The sequence below is a fragment of the Heterocephalus glaber genome, unplaced genomic scaffold, assembly GCF_053883595.1.
Source record: "Heterocephalus glaber isolate CG9 unplaced genomic scaffold, H.glaber_assembly_v1.0 deba00001452, whole genome shotgun sequence".
Taxonomy (NCBI): domain Eukaryota; kingdom Metazoa; phylum Chordata; class Mammalia; order Rodentia; family Bathyergidae; genus Heterocephalus; species Heterocephalus glaber.
Genome location: NW_028258302.1, coordinates 15,570,539 through 15,591,934, shown reverse-complemented (window position 1 = coordinate 15,591,934; position 21,396 = coordinate 15,570,539). Strand labels below are relative to the sequence as shown.

Genomic DNA, 21,396 nt, shown 5'->3' with positions numbered 1-21,396 from the left:
GTGCTTCTCAGATTTTAGCATGCGTTAAGAATTACCTGGAGATTAATTAAAACACTAAATTCTACCTGAGAGATTCTGGTTTAGTTGTCAGGTGTGACCCAAGAATTGTGTTTCTCAGGCAGTACTGAGGCTGCCAGTTCATAAACCACAATTGGAATTACACTGAGCTAGGTGTGTGTGTGTGTGTGTGTGTGTGTGTGTGTGAGAGAGAGAAAGAGAGACATGGTCTTGCTATGCAGTTTGGGCTGTTCTTGAACTCACGTAGCCCAGGCTGGCCTCCAACTTGCAGCTATCCTTCTGCCTCAGTCTCCTGAGTGCTGGGATTACAGGCATGCACCATCATGCTTGGCTTTTTTTTTGGTACTGGGGATTGAACTTGGGTCCTTGTGCTTGCAAGGCAGGCACCAGAACCACTGAGCTAAATCCCCGGCCCAAGGTGTATAGTCTTGAAAGAGAAAAAATTTTTTTTTCTACTAGACTAGGAGGACACAGTGGTAACAAATGAAAAATAGTGACTTACATACTATCTTTGTACTTTTGGTAATCTGAAAGGCAGGCTGTGAGTTGAAAAGAGGCTTGGAAGAGCTGATACTGCCTTGGAGTTGTGGCCTTCAAGTATCCCTGGGTTAAGGCAGCTTTTATGTGTTGTGTTTTTTTTTCCCGGTTCCAGGGATCAAACTCGGACCTTGCACTTGCAAGGCAGGTGAAGTATAAGGGAGCTTTTATGCTGTTAGCATTATTGCTGGGAGCTTTCCACCTCTGCTCTGTGGTGTTCATCATTGGATCCTTTCCATTAGTGGAGCCACACTCATTTGGTCATCATATCCTAGTCTGCCTCAAAAATGGCTTTCAAATCCAATTTCCTGTGTTTCCTTGCTGCCTTTTTTTTCCAGGTCCCGGTTACCTCTCACCTGGTGTCTTGCCACAGACTTTGGGCTGTTCTGTTTCTTTTCTTCCCCTTTTACTTCCAAGTCTGTCCTCAACATAATTGCCAGAAAACAGTCCTGATGAAGTTACATGACTGCTTTAAAATCCCTGGCTGCCAGTTTTTTGTTGTTTTTTTTTATAGAGTTAAGTTTAGGCATGACAACATGTAATTTCCTTTGTGATGTGGAAGATTGAGATATTTGAAATGTAGTAAGTTTCTGTCCCTGATGTTATGGGTATAATAAAAAGGAAAAAAGACATTAGATAAGCATTTGACTTGGGTCACTGACTATGACATGGTTGCTGTTTTTAAGGATCCTCCTGTTTCCTTAGTGAAATACACATACAACAGAAGGACATGTGCTTGAATGTTCTAATGTGTGCTGTCACAGTTTGGTGAACTCAATGATTCATTTATGTCATAATTGTTGAGGGAAGTCATCACGGAACAAGTTGAGTATGAGGTAGACATGAGTATATTTAAGTGGTTGAAAAGGAAAAGTTCAGCTTGTGCAGAGACCAAGCAGGGATGGGGAATGGAATGTAGGTATTTGGGTGCTGATCAGGCTTTCTTGGTGGGGAATAGCAAGAAGGAAAGCTAGATCACAGAGGTGTTCACACCCTGCTGGGCTAAGTAAGCCCATTAGGATCTGATCTTACAAGCCTACAGACAGTATTTTTTCAAAAATGATCTATTGGTAGTAGGATTTGAAAAGGAGAGTATGAAAGCAAGAGAATAATTTAAACTGTTGAACTAATTCTGGCAAAAGATATGCAGCTAGGGGCCAGGGATTTAGCTCAGTGGTTCTGCCGCTTGCTTGCCTTGCAAGCACAAGGACCCGAGTTCAATCCCCAGTACCAAAAGAAAGAAAAAAAAAAAAAAAAAAAAAAGATGTGCAGCTTTACCCTTCTTTCTCATTTGCATAGCTATTTAGTCCCACATGTAAGATGTGTGGGAAAGAATCTATAGAATCGAGAATAATGAATTCTACTGGGTGAATGATGTAAAATTATTTTGTTTGCTTATTGGTTGTTGGTGGGTTTTGTTTTTTGTTTTTTCCCCTTGCAGTAGTAGGGATTGAACCCAGGGCTTTTCCACCCCCAGCTACAACTCCCAGCTCTTCCTTATTTTTTGTTTTGAGACAGGGTTGCCCAGGCTAGGCTTAAACTTCCAGTCTTCCTGCCCCAGCCTCTCAGAGTGCTGGGATTATAGACATGGGCCACCATGCCAACTTTAAAGGTCTGGACTGATTGCTTTAGGGTGGAGGGAGAGAAAGAAAAAAATCTCATTGACAGCAATAGGTTAATAGGGAAAACTCATTTTTGAGTAGAAGTTCCATGTTTGTGATATAAAATACAATATAACCACAGAGATGAAAAACTAAAACTTGGGGTAAGAGTTGAGTCTGGATAGAGTTGCAGAGTTGTCTGTGTGCTAGATAATAGTTAAACTGTGGACTGAACTAGACTTCAGAGGCTGTGATTGGAAAATGTAAAGAAGAGCCAGATGGAGCCCTGAACAATGCCTGCAATCACCAGAGGGATGCAGCCAACAGAGTTGTAGAAATCGGCAGAGGACCAGGAGTGTGTGATATTTTTGGAAGCAAAAGGAAGAGGGAAAATGGTCCACATCAACTTTATATTTCAAGGAAAACAGACAGTAGATTTATCATGACGCATTTTTATTGGGATTCTTTTTACATAGGGAAAGGGCCTGATTTCTAGTTTTTGTGATACTGGGGATCAAAACCCAGGGGGTGCTCTACCACTGAGCTACATTCCCAGCCCGTTTTGTTTTTATTTTGAGACAGGGTCTCGCTAAGTTGTCCAGGCGGGACTCGGAACTTGTGATCCTCCTCCCTCAGCCTCCCTCCGTGCTGAGATTACAGGTGTGCACCACTGCACCTGGCTACTGAAGGCTAAGGGAAAGGTAAAGAGTATTCTCTCTCTCTCCTCTCTCTCTCTCCCTCTCTTCCTCTCTCCTCCTCTCTCCTCCTCTCTCCTCCTCTCTCCTCCTCTCTCCTCCTCTCTCCTCCTCTCCCCCCCCCCCCATTTGGTGTGTATGGTACTGGGGTTTAACCCAGAGCCTTTACACTGAGCTACATCCCCAGCTCGATTTTTATTTTGAGATAGGGTCTTGCTAAGTTGCTCAGACTGGGCTTAATCTTGTAGTCCTCCTGCTTCGGCTTCCCAGATATTAGGACTAGGCTCCCATGCCCAGCTATTAGCACTCTTGAAAGGAGAGGTTGTTGAATCAGTTGAAGTTCCTCAGCTTTATCTCAATACTCTGAGTAAGGCAGATAGAAGAAGAAAGGATGAAGATGCTGGAAGGATATTCAGAGAGTATAAACAGGTACATCTTTCTGGAGTGAGAAGAAATCAAAGGCACCTGTGCAGTTATCTTATAATAGGCATTAGCCACTATCCCCTTTACTGAATAAGATTGTATGGTTGTTTTTTTTTTCTGGTACTGAGATCAAACTCCTCAGGACCTTGTACTTGTGAGGCAGGCATGGTGCCACTGAGCTAAATCCCCAGCCCTCCTTTACTGAATAAGATAGTCTTCAACAGATTGACCATCTGAGTTGTGCTTTTTTCCTAAGACAGAGTCTCACTGAGTAGTCCACACTGGCCTCAAATTCATAGTCCTGACTCAGCCTTCTGAGTGCTGGAATTACAGAAGCATGCCACCATGTCTGGCTATTTTTTTTCCTTTTTCTTTTGTTGTTTTGTTTTAGTTTTTTTTGAGACAAGTATTTTCTCTTTAGCCTAGACTGCCCTCAAACTTACGATCCTCCTGTATCAGCCTCTTGAGTGCAGGAATTACAGGCATGTACCACCATGCCTAGGAAAAGTGAACATTATTGATGTTAGGAATGAGATGGAGAACAGTATTAGGATTTTTAATGTCTATTAAATTAACCATAGATGCTCTTTTATCTCTTAGATTTCTAAGCCATTCTAGGATTTCATTTAACAACATAGTAGCTATTAGCACTTGTTTTACTTCTGTGATGTTCTGAGGCCCTGAGAGGTTAGATGCATTGGTCTGGAAAGCGGAAATGGGGGGGGGGGTATCCTGATCCTATAGAATCTGAATCTTAGAGGTCAAGAGTAAGGCCAAGGAATGAACTATAGTCAACACTAGTGGTCCTGGGAGGACAGGAATTGAAATGCTCTGAGCACCCACTCTTGTTTTGTTTTGTTTTTTGTTTGTGTTTTTGGTACCAGGGATCGAACTCGAGACTTTGTGCTCAAGAGGCAGGTGGTGGAACCACTGAGCTAAATCCCCGGCCCATGGACCTTGTGCTTGTGAGGCAGTCATGCATTCATGGTGCCACTGAGCAGGCCCCCACTCCTGTTTTACATATGAAAAAACCAAGGATCAGAATCAGGATTTGAATCTAGCTCTGATGTTTCAGGTGGAATATTTCCTGTTATATGCCATCCAGTAGAGAAAAGTCTTGGACAGTCTGATCCTTTGTTCATTTTTAGACAAAACCCTCAGCTCTTTGCCATTTAACATTTATTGGATCTATTCTGAAAGGAAGAAATATAAATTTGCATTTTACTTTTGTTTTTCCAGGCCTCTTTTGTGTTAGAGGCAGAGATAAGATGTGAAAGAGGGCCTTGGGTGGAAGAGGAAGCTGGCCAGGACTGTAGGATCTGCTTGGAGGAACTAACCATCTAAAGAACATCCTCACCTAGTGGAATGTTGTCTTGAGTTTGGTTCTTTGGTTTTCCTGTGTTGGATAGGAGGAGCAAGCCCTGTTCTGTAGGTGCGCCCTGGCCCTCTATAGACCCTTCTTAAACAACACAGGGTCCTGGTTATACTAACTTTAATCAGCTCCTTGTTACTCAGATAAAGGTCCATCATCACAGCACTGACATCACACTGGCACTTGGCTAGATTGCCATTCTCAGCCCCTCCTGTTAATATGACCCTTGAGTGATTCGTATGTCTAATGGCTGAGGGGCATGGAGTTAGAGCCTGAAAAAGCTGAGAGTAAAATTTTCAAAAGAAAATATCAAACTGAGTACTTTGGAATGCAGCACATTTTAGTCACTGTGTCTAGTAAAATTCAAAGACTCTCTGAATGTTGGAGACCATCACCAGCCGTTTTGTGGGTGTTGTGTTAGGATCCTGCTTCCTTGCACCTGTGGTCCAGAGCCTACAGTGGAACTATCCACAGCTCCCAGAACACCTCTGCAGTTTCTGGCCCTTTGCTGTCCCTCTTTTGTGGGATGATTGTATCTCTGGCTCTCTCTGTTTTTAATGTACACGAAGTTCTGCTTTGGCTTCAAAACCCTGCTGAAATACCTTCTCTGGGATTCTTTCTCATTTTCTTCATATTGGAATAGCATTCTGCTGATCTCTACTTGAACATTCAGAACTTTGTCTGACTCCAAACTGTGCCTTTTGTGAATGCTTGGCCCCAAGATTCTTGTAACCTGGGTGAGCTTGGGAGCCAGCTTTTTGCCTCTAGGTTTATTTAGAGGAGTGACAGAAGAGCTCTAAATACTTAGAAAAATGGGTTATTTCAGTGATTCTAATCTTACACAGATTTTGTTTCCTTCTATCTGTTTTGGTAGGAGAGGTGGCCAATACTTCTTGCCTAGGGGTTTGTTTGTTTGTTTGTTGTTTTGCAGAACTGGGGATCAAACTCAGGACCTTGTGCTTGCCAGGCAGGCGCTGGTGGCACTGAGCTAAACCTCCGGCCTTTGCCTAGGGTTTTGATGGCTTATTATTTTCTAAGGGAACATAAATAAATGCCACAGGCAGTTTTGGTAAGCAGAGGAGCTAGGTGTTCTAAGGTTGGTGATCTGTTTTCTTTACATCTGACCATGTGTCTGTGCTTGCTCCCCTTGATTTATAGTGCAGGTGCTATCACAGTCTCAGGAAGGAAGTCCCCACCCCCTCTGTCACATCTGTACAGACTGCTCAGAGCAGCAGGTACCCTGTGCACATAGGTATCTTTTCTCTAGAATGCTTGTTCTCTAGCAGGGCTGAGCAATCCACTTCTCCACCTCAGTTACTGCTCTAGCCTCGATACTGCCTGGTGCCTGTTGGAGCCTGTGCTGCTTGCAGCAGCAGATTACAATATGCTTGTTCCTGGGCCTGTTTCCTGTTTCTATTCTAGTCACTGGTAGCTCAGCTCTGCTTCCTGCCTGTGTGTCTCACAAAGATTCCTCTTGCTGGAATCTTTTGTTTTCTTTAGAACAACCTCAGTCTGAAAAGCAGTATAGCCTTATCTTTAGTATGAGGTCTCCCAGAGTCAGTCAGTCCTACTGAGGACTGGTGGGAGATATCTCTTCTCCAACAACCACACTGCATGAATTTGACCTTGTTTTTCATTTTGTCCCTAGCCTTCTACAAGCAGTTGTAGACAAGAAATTGGTATAAGGGTATAAGTTGGGTCAAACTATTCTCCCTCATTAGCCACACAGGTTGGTCAGAACTGGTGTGCCCTGATTCTTTTGGACCTGGAGCTTGTAAACATCTCCTGTTGCTGAGAAAGATACTTGCTGTCCTATCTAGCCCAAGCCTTCCTGTAGCCCAGATGATACTTACTTTTGCCTGGGGTGGTAATGCCATCTTCAGAATAACAGCTTGCCGAGAACATGGAAAAGAAAGCGTGTGCTGACTCAGCCTTCCATCCTGTGTGAGCTATTCAACCCCTGCATGGCCCACCCCACCCTCACCCCAGCCCCAGCTTACAGTGGGAGGTAGAAAGTGCAGGGTGGTTGTAAAAGGGAAGAAATAAAAGAGGCTGTGCTGGGGACAAATATATTTAAAAGTGTAAATTCTCCCCTTACCTATTTCCCCCAAGAAAAGCAATCACCTAGCAGGCAGTATGCTCTGTGGAATATCTGTTCTTTTCTCTTCACAACTACTCTTTTGGCATTATCATAATACTAAATCAGAAAGTATTTTTGTATTAAACCTTAAGGGGAGAGGAGCAGTGGTGGTTACCATAGAGTTAATAGAGAGGATTTTAATATAGGGAACTTTGGCTTTACAAAGGAAGTATGGAGGGAACATGCTGTAGGTTTGGCCTCCAGGAACGGAACCCAGATTTGACCTAGATTTGACCCACACTCTCTGAGACATTATCTGCTTGCTCTCAAGTCATAGCCATACATCTACTATCCAGGGATAAGTAAGCTAGAATCAAAAAGTAGCAAGCGCTACTGCCAAAACCAGTACCCAGTTAAGTGGAGGATGAAACTAACCTGCAGAAGCAGACGAGGGTGACAAAAGCATGGTCTCCGGCCAGGGATTTAGCTCAGTGGTTCTGGTGCCTGCCTCGCAAGCACAAGGTCCCAAGTTTGATCCCTGGTACCAAAAAAAAAAAAAGTATGGTCTCTTCCACAATTGAGTGTTATCTCATGAGTCTGCTTCTAATTAGCAGAAGTTGAATTGTATCCAAAACTCATCTGCAAGGGTTTATTGGAAATGTAGTTTTAGCTTTTTCTTCACTCCCCAGTACCTTGTGGTGGCACTAGGGAGTGAACTTGGCATTATCTAACTGAACTTTATTCCCCAACCTTGTTTATTGTTTGAGATAGGGTCTCATTAAATTCCCCAAACATGGTACGCAGATTTGGCAGTCCTGCCTCAGTCTCTCAGAGTCCTGAGATTACAGGTGTACACCATCATATCTGGCCGTTTTAACTTTTACAATTACAGAAAGAGGGCCAGGGATTTAGCTCAGTGGTTCTGCCACCTGCCTTGAAAGCAGAAGGACCCAAGTTCGATTTCTGGTACCAAAAAAACCCAAAACAATTACAGAAAGAGTAGAATGGAGACAACATAAGCTAGTTTGAGTATTTACTATGGTAACCACCACTGCTCCTCTCCCCTTCCACCTCCCACTTCATATATGAAGAACTTAAGACCCAGAAAGAATAAGGAACTTGAGCTGGGTAATTCAGTCAATGAAAACATTGGGTTCTTTGACTTCCAGTCTAGTGCTTTTCCTATTAGGATCAACTCCTGTAAAGGATGAGCAGAAAGATCCTTAAAAAAGAAAGAGGTCACAGGTTAGCTCAGTGGTAGTGCATATAAAAAGTTTAGTATGTTGCAGATCCTAGGTGTGATCCCTAGCACCCAGAGTAGGGGAGAGATCCTATATTCAGAAAATAGAGTTTGCTTTCTATATTCTGTTCTCTTTGGAGAAAAAGAAGGAAATGTTGAAAGATGTAAGATTGTGATTTTAGGCAAAGTTAGTGATAGTATAGGTTCTGGATTTAGGTCTACTCTCCAGGAGGATGTAAGAATTGTTTACTCTTAGCTGGGCATGGTGCCACACGTCTGTAATCCCAGTAATCTGGAGGTTGAGGCAGGAGGATTGCCATGAGTTCGAGGCTAACCTGAGCTCCATAATGAGTTCAAGGCCAGTCTGCACTACAAAGCGAGACCCTGTTTCCAAAACTCAAAAAGAAGGCTGGGAATGTACCTCAGTGGTGCCATGCCTGCCTGGCAAACACAAGGTCATGAGTTTAATCCCTGGTACTGAAAAAAGAAAAGAAAAAGAAGCATTTACTTTTGAAAGAAAATTCCTTTAAAACTAAAATATTCTGAAATTCCTGAGTCAATATATGGATGGACTTAGTTGCCTCCACTCATACCGTTTTTTCCTTTGGGCGCTTTTATGTTTTTTGGGTTTTTTGTTTATTTGTTTTGGGTTTTTTGAGACAGGGTCTAAGTATGTAGTTACTATGGGTCTAACTATGTAGTTACATAGTAACTATGTAGGCCTTGAATTTACTGTGTAGCCTAGGTTGGCCTTGAACACAGCAATCCTCCTACCTCAGCCTCCCAAGTGCTGGGATTACAGCTGTGTGCCACCATGCCAAGCATCCTGTTAGTGCTTTTATAAGCTTCTGCAGAGTTGACTGGGGATTGCTCCACCAAAGCACGTTTCCTGGCTTCTGCTCTTGTTCTTCTGCAGAAAAGAGCAGCCAAAAATCAGGAAATAAGCCGCAGGTATATAATTGCCAAGCTGGTTTTTGTTCATGCTTAGGGGACTTGGGTCTTTGGAATAAGAAATAAGCCAACTCCACCTAGAAATGCTGTCTTTGCAAAAATCAGTACAGCCCCGTAAGCCAGGCTGAGAATCTGTTCCATCAGATTTGGTCCAGAGATATCGTCCAAATATCTATATATGGAACTGTGTTAACAAAACTGATAAATCAAGCACGGAAAAGAATTAGCTCTGTTGTCTTTCTCTCATGTTTCTAAGACATTTGGTGTCCTTCCTCAAAGCATGATGAAGTTGGTATATGTTCAGTGCTATTAACATTGGGGACCCTATGCTTTGTCCGTCTTCTGGGGCCTGAACCTGTCCCATCTTCTCAACCTAGTATCAGCATAGAATTGGCTAGCATTGTGACATAATCTGTGATTGCCATGCAGCAGAGCCTGCCTCCAAGCTGCTAGTTTCTTTTCCATTTCACATTCCCCAAGGAAGCTAAGAAACTGCCTTACTGAAAGTGAAAAGTAACAATAGAAGTCTCAAGTGTGAGAATCAGCAAACCTATCCCTTAGGGCCAGCTTTGATACTAGAGGAATATTGAATATTGTTTGCTGAGATGAGTGAAGGTACTTTCCTGACCTTTTGGGAAAGGTCAAAAGGGAACTCAAGTTTCAAATAAAAGAGGTCAGTGTTCAGAGTAAGCATCATCAAGAATGTTTCTAGAATGTCTTCTAAAATTTGATTGTGATTTCCCTGTATTCAGAGTTGTTCTTTTGGTTTTAAAGGCCTTTGGGGTTAGTGGCCACCTTTGCTGTTTCCAGATTCTGTCCATTCCCCACTTTCAGATCTACTTGTTCTATAAGGATATTTGGATGTTCTCTCTCCTCTTTCCTTTTCTCTCTGTCTGTTGCCTTCCTCATTCCCTCCCTTTCTTCTTTCTGTTTCTTGTTTTTTTTGGGTTTTTTTAGGCAGTCTTGTTATGTGGCTTAGGCTGGTTTTGAACTCAAAGTATTACCTTAGCCTCCTGAGTGTTGGAATTATAGGCATGCACCACCATGCCTGGCTAAATACAGTGGTACCTTGGTTTATGAACATAGTTTGTTTTATGATTTTTGGGGGAAGATGGCTGCATTTGTGTTTGTATGGTGAAGATGGCCATGGTCATGTTTGTCACCTGATGTGGAGTTGCAAATAGAAGCAAAATTTTGCCAAATGCTTTTGTTTGTGAACCAAGGAATTGCTGTACTTGGAGTTTTTATCTAGACCTGTAGGCTGTGGTAAGGGAGACCCCTGGCTAATATACATTTAGAACTTTATAGAACCAAGAGGCTACCAGCCCCTTAGTTAGTTCTAAGTCATATTCAGCACAATGAATTTCATCTTCCCTTTGCTTGCTTTCGAAGAAGGTTACTACAGTTTTTTTGTGTGTGTAGTGAGGATCGCACTTGGGACCTTGTGCTTGCCAGGCAGGTGCTGTGCCACTGAGCTAAATCCCTGGCAGGTTGCTACAATTTTGAGGGCAGCCAGGTTTGCCATATAGAGGAAAGCCAGATGATATGGAACCCTAAGGCAACATACCCTCCCTGTTACACTTCTGATATCCAGCGCTCTGGTTGCATTTCTCTGATTTTTACTCTTGCTCCTCACCCCACCCTGCTTTCCTGCCCACCTTCCTCAAGGTGTAGGATTATTATAGCCAGTGATCTTTATCATGGAACAGGCTCTGTGTTGGCCTTCCTAACAGAATGTTTGACTTTGAGAAAGTAGGGGTTCTAACTTCTTGCCTTCTCTTAGCTTTATAATGCTCTTGTTACCTGCTGGGATTAGAACAGCCCTTATTCCATAAATATACACTGCTGTAACTCAGGCCCAGCTCTGACCCAGATTCTTTCTTTTTTTTTTTTCCAATTTGAGTCTGTTAACTAGTGACCCTCAAAATACCCAGTGTTGCGAGTTAGGGTAGGGAGAGTCCTGGGGAATCAAACCCAGGGCCTCGTCCATGCTAGGCAAGTGCTTTACCACTGAACTACACTCCCAGCCCTTTTGTGTACATTTTTGGCCAAGAGGTGGTTACTGGTTGGATAAAACATTCCACTCTGTCCCAACTGAGAAGACTTTGGAAGGCAGGGTACATGTATGGGGTGGAGGGTGCTAGTCAGGTAACTGTGCAGAGGCCTCTTGGAGACCATGACAAACTGGAATGTGGTTTCAACCAATTAGTGTGCCCCGTGGGAGTTCCAGGATCATCACCTTTTTTGTTGTTGTTATTGTTTGAGACAGGGTCTCATTAAGTAGTTCAGGTTGCCTTTGAACTCACTATGTAGCCCAGGCTGGCCTCCTAGATCCTATCTCAATCTCCCAAGTACTGGGATTACAGGTGTGGGTCAGCACGTTGGCCTTTTTTTAAAGAATTTAGAAGCCTGGATTTTTTATGTAAAATCTCCCAATGTTTACATTGGTCTGCATGGAGATATGTTGGCCAGTAAATTAGATTCTCTGAGACCTGTGGTTCTGTTGTTGCAGCTTCTTGTGGACTGTACTGTGTAGCTGTGGCTCCTTTTCTTCTGTATTTACTCCATGCAAGCTGGTGCCTAAAATTTCTCTGAGGGTAGCCACAGCTGTGGGGAGCACTATCTCATCTTCTTTGCCAACTCTCATTGCGTTTGGTGTTTGTTTTATTGGTTGAGGAGGCACATAGGGGAGATGTTGAGCAGAAACACTCGATGTGATTAAACCTCCAACTGAGCAGATCTGTGGGAGCAGAATATCGACCCCTGAAAAATCAATGGCTGCTGCAGTGGCCAAGCTGCTGTTTTCAGGGATCCCACTGCAGGAATGTAAGCAGCCCAGCAGTCTTTTCTTCTCTTCCCCTTTCTCACCTCAGGAACAATACCCTCAGCCTCCACGCAGGAATCAGGCCTACCTCAAGAGATTTTGCTGAGGTGCGTTAGAACAGCAGGTTCTTAGGGTTTTTGGCAATTAAATTGAAATTTCTTCATTGACACAGAGCCCCACCTCCCAGCATCCTTTTTTCCAAACATTCCTTCCCTGTACTGCTGCAGTTCTGGCAAAAGCCAAGTTGCCAAGGCTCACTCAGGGTTGTACTTCCTGTTTTTAGGTGAGAGAGTCAGTTCTCTTAGTGGCAGCAGCCAAGAGCCCCTCCTCCCCTGTGTGGAATCTAGAGTTCAGGTACCAGGGAAGGATGGGAATGGAAATGAAAGAGATGACTGATAGAGATGGGATTTAAAAGAGGATGCTTTTGAGAAGATTGTTCATTGAGCAACATTTATTAAGTGTCTTGTCTTTTTTTTTTTTTTTAATACTGGGGATTGAATATGCTAGTGAACGTCCAGAGTCACATCCCCAGACCTTCTGCCTTCTCCCCAATACCCTCCCAGTACTGGGGATCCAGAGCCTTTGCACTAAGTTACATCCCCATCCCTTTTTATTTTGAGACAAGGTTTTGTTAAGTTGCCCAGCCTGGACTTGAACTTGAGGTCCTCCAACCTCATTTGGCTGTGCCACCACAGCTAGCTTCTATCCCTTTTTTAAAATTTTATTTTGAGATAGTATCTTACTAAATAGTCTTGAACTTTCAATCCTGCCTTATTTAGCCTTCCGAGAAGCTGAGTTACATGCATGTGCTACTGTACCCAACAAGCATTTTGTCTTTTGTGTAACTGGCATTTTTTTCGGTCACTAATAGTCTGATCCTGCTCTGGGCCTGTAGGCTTCTGGGAAAAGGACAAATATAGCACAAAGCCATTAGTCCTATAACACTGAAGTGTACAACCTCAGAGGAATTCTGGAGTAAGGTTGTGGGAGGGACAGGTGATTTATCCTGTGACTTTCATTTACAGTAGATGCTTTAACAGAATGACTAGTAGCTGGGAATTTACCTCAGTGGTACTGCGCCTGCCTCAAAAGCGCAAGGTCCTCAGTTCGATCCATGGTACCAAGAACAAAACAAAACAGAATGACTACTAGATTTCTCCTAAGAGGGGGGAGATTTCCGATTTCTCCACTGCCCCCCACAAAACTGTTCTCATCTGTACGTGCCTGTGTGGTTTTTTGTGGGTTTTTTTGGTACCGGGGATCGAACTCAGGTCCTTGCGCTTGCGCAGCAGGCAGCAAAACCACTGAACTAAATCCCTGGCCCGATTTTTTTTTTTTTTTTTTTGGGTACTGGGGATCGAACTTGGGACCTTGAGCTTGTGAGGCAGGCGCCGGAACCACTGAGCTAAATCCCTGGCTGCCTGTGTGTTTTAAGACAAGTCTTACTATGTTGCCCAGGCTCCCTTCAAAATCCTGGTCTCAAGCAATTCTCCTACTTAAGCTTCCCAAATACCATGGTATCTGGCTTTGTTCTCATATTTGAAGTTCCCACAGCTAAAAAATATTTTGGTTATAGTTGTACCTATAGTGTATCTTTAAGCCATTGGTCCCACCTAGTTCTGTTCTGGTTGGCTGGGAAATCAGCCAACCTGAAGTGCGTTAAAGGAGAGCTGTTGATCTGTTCTTGGAACTTGTCTGTGGCTTGGGGGGTTGAATGTTGCTTGGCTTCTACCTCCAGAAAAGAATCTTCCCATCTTGTACCTTATAGAATGGGACCTTAAGGCCCAACTGTACCAAAGTTTAGAAGGGTCTTTGCATTGCCAGATAAGGAAGAAAGTATGAGGGTTTGAAATCTCCTGAGATTGGGCCATCTAGAGGCCAGAAATATCTTGAGCCACACCCTTGTGCTTGATAATAGGATTTGAACACATTGAGTTTGAATTTCCAGCAGAGACCAGACTCTTAACCTTCATATCGATTAACTTTGTTTCCTTAGATTCCAAGTCATTCTCTCCTTAGCCCTTCTTATATTAACTGCCATTTTGAAAGTCCAGGGCATTTTGGGTTACACCTCAGTGGTAGGGCATTTAGCTATCATTGTACAAAGGACTGTTTGGTTTGATCCCCAGCACACACACACACACACACACAGAGCTAGAGTGGCACACCTGTAATCCAGGCTCTCTGGGATGCCAAAGCAGGAGGATTGCCCAACATGGGCAGTTTAGCAATTTAGTGAGACTTGTTTCAAAATGAAAAATTTTTAAAAGGGAGGGGTGGAGTAGCTTGGGATATAGCTCACTGTGATGGCCCTGCGTTCAGTCCCCAGTTCTGCAAAACAAAACCCAATAAAACAAACCCTTTAGCACAGACAAAGTTAAGTTTAAGTTGAAAGGATGATAGGTGAAAGGATTTCTTAAATAAACCATGAAAGTTAGATGTACAGTTAGGAAAGAAACACAGTATTGTAGAGTGGTATTTGGGTTAGTTTTAGTCTTTCCTTCTATAAAGAAGCAAAGAGAGACCTAGTGAGGTTAGCCTGTTCAAAGCACATGGCTGATTACCCAGCATGTCTCGAGACAGGTTATTGCTTACTTCATTTGAAGTGCGGAGCTCAGCCTTTGATAGTGTCAAGCTTCTACCTTATGGAAAGAGTAAAGGAAATATAGATTTGAACTCCAGTTCTTGTGTTTAATAGCTGTCTGTCCTTGGGCAAGTCATTTAACTTCCGAACCTGCTTAAAATGGGGGGGGGGGGCGTGTAGTGTAGCAACATCAGAAGATAATTGTGAAAATCAAATGTGAGTCAAGCCCTTACCTTACAGTTAAACATGACAGTCACATATTCATATCAATTCTACTTCCTTACAAAAAGGAAATATAAAAGAACTCATTTTATTAGCTTCTTTCCAGCTTCCTTTGAATTCGGAGACCTGGTCTCCTAGAGCTTTCTTTATGAATTCTGACTTATATAGGGTATTTCCTCTTGGAGAAGGGTCCCTGAAAAGCATTCTGGAAACAAAAAGTGTCTGACCCTTCTTTGCTGTGTATTCCCCACCAGGCAGACAGAAGGTACCAGGAAGAATGAACCATTATCCCCAGAACAATAGCCCATTGTAGAAAAAGAGAAGAGGGATTTTGGTGAGCGATCTCATCCTATGTGGTGGTTTCTAGGATACAAACCAAGTTTGGAAACGTGGTGGGACCAGTAACAAATGGAGTTCTCTGAGCCTTTGCTGGAACAGTTTGTGCTCTTCCAAACAGTATGTGTTGGCCAGACAGGAGATAGTGCTTGGTCCTAAATTAAAAGAATGGTGCCAGTCTCTTGTCTTTTTTTTTCCCCCTTCCTTACCACCTGCTTATCCCCTGCAGTACCACCAGAGTAAGAGGCAGCCTGTTGTATGTTTTCTTTCTTTTCTTTTTTTTTTGGTAGCAGGAGTCGAACTTGGGACCTTGTGCTTTCGAGGAAGGCACTGAACCACTGAGCTAAATCCCCGGCCCCTGTTCTATGTTTTTTGGGGGGGTTTTTTGGTACCGGGGATCGAACTTGGGTCCTTGCGCTTGCGCAGCAGGCAGCGAAACCACTGAGCTAAATCCCCGGCCACTGTTCTGTGTTTGGATTCATTCTTAGGACTTTAGCCAGCACTAGCTAGCCTGCTCTCTAGGCATAGATGGCAGTTAATCTTTTGGACAGAGACCACTCCTTGAAACAGCGGTGTAGTGGATCTGTAACTCTAGGTCCCTACCTGTATGAAGTGGGTCAGATTGCCCTTCCTTACATTTGTAGCAAAGACCAAAGAGAGGAGAACCTACAACTGAAACTTATTATACTGAATTTTGGTGTGGAGGGGTATACTGGGGATCGAACTCAGGACCTTGCGCTTGCCAGGCAGGCGTAGCACCACTGAGCTTCATCCCTGGCCCTAAGGAGTGTTTGATAGATGTAGTTTCTTCTCTCCTGGTACCCTTGACAAATACATTGTAAGTTTAAGGAAGGTATTATGAAAACCCAGGTGTTCCAAAAACCAACTTGCCTTAAAGTAATTGTGTTGGTCTTTTTTCCTTGGAATTTGTTGAAGCTGTCGTCTCTGTTACTATTCTCTGCTGTTGTCTCTGTTATTTCGTTTTTCTTTTTTTTTCTTTTTTCTTTTTTTTTTTTTTTTTGGTACCAGGGATTGAACTCGGGACCTTGCGCTTGCAAGGCAAGTGACAGCACCACTGAGCTAAATCCCCGGCCCATGTCTCTGGCTCTTTTGTATCTCCAGGGTTTTCTCCCAGTCTCCAGCATGGCATCCTCCTTACATGTCTCAGGATCTGTGAGATTGGGCTGAGGTAGGGGAGACCTGGCATATTGATAACATAGATTTGGTCATTTCATATTATGCATTTTGATTTTTCATTTTAAACAGGTATGGCTGCGTTGCAAGTATAGTACTACACACACTTACTGTAAATATGTGTGGGATTTACCTGGTTCTCTTGATGGGGTAAACTTGCCAGTAGTCAACACAAATAGGCAAAAGCTCTTCACAACTAAGTGAATACAAGAACTCCATTGAGTTCTTCAGGGAGTCATCCAGATTTATAGGAAAATTCTATAAATATGAGCTTACCATGACCCTATCTTTAGACTGGCCTATTAACAATATTTAATCTGCTCATCAAAATGAACTGTCATCCTCTGTGGTTTTTATTAGGAGATCATTTAAACCCCTTCCCTTAAACCTGATCTCATATCATCCTGCTTAAAAATGTGCTTCCCCAGGCAGCTAGTTCATGTTAGAGCTTGTGATTCTCTGAAAGCACCAGCACAACCCTCCCCCACCCCCAAATGAAGTATGGACTGTGTGATTTCAGGCACAGTTTTGTTGTGGTGTGAAGAGAAGGTGTTAGCTACTGAATTCTGTTTGTCAGCAAAGCCTGACAAACCCATGCTGGCACTCACTGGGCCTCGGCAACCAATCACAGCTGGAACAGTTATCGTCATGGAGTCCCTATGGGCTTCTTCTATCAGGTCATATCCCAAAATAACATTGGGCAGTATTTCAAGTGAAGAAATGAAGGCTTTCGGGGCTGTAGCCAGCCTGAAGTGTGAGATTCTGTGAAACAGTTGGACCTGCTCCAGTGCTTTTGATCTGCATGGTAGATGAGCAATAAAACGCGTGAAACACACTGGAAACACGTGAGGAAATTCTCCTGGCCCTGCTGCTTCCTTGGAACTGGCAGGGCACTGAGTGGGCTGATCCCCACCTCCCATCTCTCAGCAGGATTATACTTGGAGGATAGCAGGATTTTACTTGGAGACCTTTTTATCCAGAAATAGATGGCTTTCCACTAAAGGGACATTGCTGTGACTCAGAATTGGCAATGACCCCAGAAGATACCTGTTAGGTAGACCCTTTTAGAAAAGCTGAGAACTATCACTTCTCGGCCTTTTGGCTAAGATCAAGTGAAAAGCTGAGAACTTAAAAGATCTGAAATGCCAAAGCAGCCCCTACCGAAATAGGGCTATGGATTGATTGAACTTGTTCTTTATAACTGTGTTGTAGAAAACCGAACTTGTTAGGCACATTGAGGTCTGACTCAACAACCAGACATCCGGCTTTTTGTGGAACAAAAGACCTGAAAAACTGGCTTTTTAAGGGTAGAAAACAGAGGTGTATCTGTGCAATGAAAGGACATGGAGTTCAGGGCAATCTCTGTTTGTGTAGTACAGAGAAAGGGAGACGTCTTTTGGAGCCTTCTGTCCTTACTACTCCCTCTCATTCTCCAGTAAAAATATTTACTGTGATTAGTGCCTAAAACTGATGGGAATGCCTTATGTCTTCTACCACTTGTGTGTCATAATTGCTGCTGGTCGTTTGGCCCTGGCCATATGGTGCCAGTGGGTTTGATGCACATGCCCTAGGGGTGTCACAGAGCAAGATTTGTACAGCCGTCTCATTGTATAAGTGAGAAAACTGAAGCCCAGCTTGTTGCCAGCTTGCCCAAGGTTACAACTAAGTACTGTACAAAAAATAAGGCCTTGGCCTCCTAACTCAAGGATATGGTGCCTTTTCTCTCAGTTCATATAGTACCAAAGAGAGCATAATGTAAGAAGAAAGATTGAGTATGAATGAACCTAGGGTTAAGATCCAGCAGGCTTGGGTTCAGACCACCTCTTACTTCTGGATTGCTTGGCCATGTAACCCAGTCTTTCTTTGGGTATCAACTTTCTCATCTTCAAGATGGTGGTGGTATCTACCACCAAAAATTATAGAAAACTTAGGTAACTTCACAAAGTGCTTGGCACATGGTGGTTGCTCAAATGATAGCTATTGTTAATAGTATGATTTGCCTTTTTCTGTGCTAATGCTGGTTCTCAAATTATTTCAGGGGCTGGGGATTTAGCTCAGTGGTTCCACCGCCTGCCTCGAAAGTGCAAGGTCCAGAGTTTGATGCCCGGTACCAAAAAACAAACAAAAAAATCAAATTGTTTCAGACTAGTTGCCACGTGATAAAGATATAACAGTTTGAGAGACTTCCCTCAAACCAACCAAATCAAAAGAGATAAGATTAATGTTTCTCCTTTCCCTAGTATTATTCTGTGCCCAGGCATCCCAACCCACTTGGGGCTGTTGTTGATGGTTTTATTTAGTACTTTTTCTTCAGAGATCTCAGAGCACTTTACCAAAACTGATAGCTCTCTTCAAAGGACCTCTGTGAAGGAAGATACCTCTTTGCCAGCCACAGGTTCCTCAAGAGTCCTGAGACCTCAGCCCCATTCACTGCAAGGTGGTTGTGTGTGTGTGTGTGTGTGTGGTGTTGTTGTTGTTGTTGTTGTTGTTTTGTTTTGGCTGCTGTGCTCCCTCGGCTATACTAGTGGCGTTTGCTTTATACATCTGTGGTGATCCCTACTCTTCCCATCCCTTGGTACCAAGGATTGAACCAAGAAGTACCCTACCACTGAGCTATATCTTCAGCCCTTTTTATTATTGTTTATTTTGAAGTAGGGTTTCACTAAGTCACTTAGGTTAGCCTTGACCTTGGCAATCCTCCTGCCTCAGCCTCTCAAAATGACTCCACCATACCCAGCAAAATGACTTATTTTGCCATGTTCAGGATCAAACTCAGGGCCTCATACATGTGAGGGAAGCGGTTCTCCACTGAGCTACATCCACAGCCCTGGTCCCCACTTCAGAAAGTATAGTTAAAGCAATCTCCTCCATTATTGCTCTGACTCTCAGCAGTGATTGGTGGGTTTTGGTGTTCTGTGTTCTGTTTTTGTTTTTAATCTGTCTGCATTCTCAGTTCCTCAGTAGGTCTCTGAAAATATACACCAAATTTAAACAGACTCTTCTACTGAGGGCAGCAAAACTACAAAGGAAATTTTGATTTCACTTAAATTATCTAAAATGTTTTTCATTTGTTTTTTTCTAAAATGTTTTTACAGAGTGTTTATATTTTGCTTGTATAAAGACAAATACATTCCAAACAAAACAGTTTTTCAGAACCACAAGATAGAGCCAGGACGGACCAATTTTGCTGTCCTTTGCTCAGAAGCCAGGTATCCCTGGTATAACTTAGCCTTCAAAATTAGAGTGGAAGCTGGAAATGGTGTTGCACACTTGTAATCTCACCACACTAGGAGGCTGAGGCAGGAGGTACACAAGTTCAACCACCCCCCACCCACCCCCCGGCCTGGGAAATTTAGTGACTTAGTGAAACCCCACCTCAAAAAATCAAAAAGGGTTGAGGATGTAGTTCAATGTGAATGCCCAGGGTTCAATCCGCAGTACAAGGGAGAGAGAGGGAGAAGAATGAAAACACAAAATTCCTCTCCATTGGAATGAACCCAGACCTCTTTTTAATTCCATGTGCTTTAGTTTTTTGAAAGTCTTTACTGTTACCTACAGGTTGGCCCCTTGAGTTCTTCTCTGCACTAGAAGTAATCCTAATTACAATTTGTTTTTTGGTACCAGGGATTGAACTCGGGTCCTTGCGCTTGCGAGGCAGGCGTCGGAACCACTGAGCTAAATCCCTGGCCCTCCTAATTACAGTTTTAAAGTATGTTGTGGTATACTAGTTCTACTACTTACCGGCAAGAAAGCTAGCATTTTCTGACTTGTCAGCTAACATTGAGAGCTGGGGATAAATACAAATGTATCTACCTCCTACCTTGCCTCGAAATCAAGCTTTGTTCCCATAGAACTCAACAGAAATGTTCCCACCCAAGTTAAGCAGCCAAGTGGTTTGTGGAAAATCTGACCACCGTGGAAACTTGAAGGAGAGTGTTTTAAGGGTCCTCTAACCTCAGGTGTTATTGTCACACTCACTTCATCTAATCTTATTTATTTATTTTTGGGTACTGGGGATCGAACTCGGGACGTTGCACTTGTGAGGCAGGCACTGGAACCACTGAACTAAATCCCCGGCCCAGCTAATCTTATTTAGATGAGTAGAAAGAGACTCAAATCAGGCCAGCTGATGTGTCTCTTAACTATTTACATATCAAGGTGGGAGTTTTTTTGGGTGAATAGCTAGTTCCCAGCCTGAAATGGTTTTGCTAGAGAACAAACATGTGATTAGATCTGGAGTACATTTTGCAGGATGAATATTTTTCATATTGAGCCCTTGATTGCTAGTCTTGGAGTTTACTGACCCCAAGTGAGCTCTTTACTGATTAATTCAAGACAGACAAAGGTCTCAAATACAAGCTTCTCATTGAAAAACTGAAAGCTGGAAGGAAATCTGAATTTGTTCACTTGGCAAGCATTTGTTCATCTCTTGTATACCAGGTATTAAGGAATATCGTCCCAAACCTTCTTGGCAGTTAGGAAATATTTTCCCATGCAGTTGTATGCCTTTCTCACCTCCTACCCCTTATATTGCAAAGTACTGTATAGTAACTTGAAAGGATGGAGTCCTTGGTACATGAGAATATATTAATTTGAGGGAGCAACAACCTGTAAATGTTGCCCCAGCTTCTTAACTTTCTTTTATTTCTCTCCTTTACTTCTTTTTTTATTCCCTTCCTCCTTTGTTTCTTCCCTCTGCCCCTTCTTTCCTTCCTTCCTGTTTTTTTGTTTTTTGTTTTTTGTTTGTTTGGTTGGTTTTTTTGAAACAGTGTTTCGCTAGGTAGCCTCATACTAATTATGTAGTCCAGGCTAGCTGTGTTCTACCTGGTCCTGCCTCCAGCATCCAGAGTGGCATTACACACATGCACCACCATGCCCAGCCTGTTAACATTTTCTTGTAGTTCTTGGTACCATCCTGGAAATATCTTGTAGTTTTTCCATTTGCTGAAATAGCTGGTTTCTTAAGACTGTAGAATTTAAAAGTGTGGAATAAATGAAAGTACTAGATCTGAGGGAGGAAAAACAAGGGTCAACAACTACAATTTGTGGTTCAGCTATCTATTTTTATTGGTAAACTTTAATTGGAAAACAGGCATACTCATTTTTAATGTTTATTTATAGTTACTTTTATAATACAATGGCAGAATTGAGTAGTTTTGACAAAAGTATTTTATACCTGGTGCCTAACAAAATTTGCTATATATAAATTATAGTATCATGACTAATGATGACATATGTGGTGTATTTGCCCTTGGTCATTTAAGGAAAATTCTAAGCATGTAGTAGGGTTGTTAGAAGAGTCTTGAGGGAGACATGGTG

The 21,396-nt window shown here is 42.8% G+C and overlaps 1 protein-coding gene across 7 annotated transcripts in view; it reads left to right on the top strand.

The window, feature by feature from the left end:
• The window catches only part of Arid1a (AT-rich interaction domain 1A), an 87,672-nt gene that overhangs the window by 45,323 nt on the left and 20,953 nt on the right, over positions 1 to 21,396 (top strand). The gene's annotated exons all lie outside the window — the stretch shown is intronic.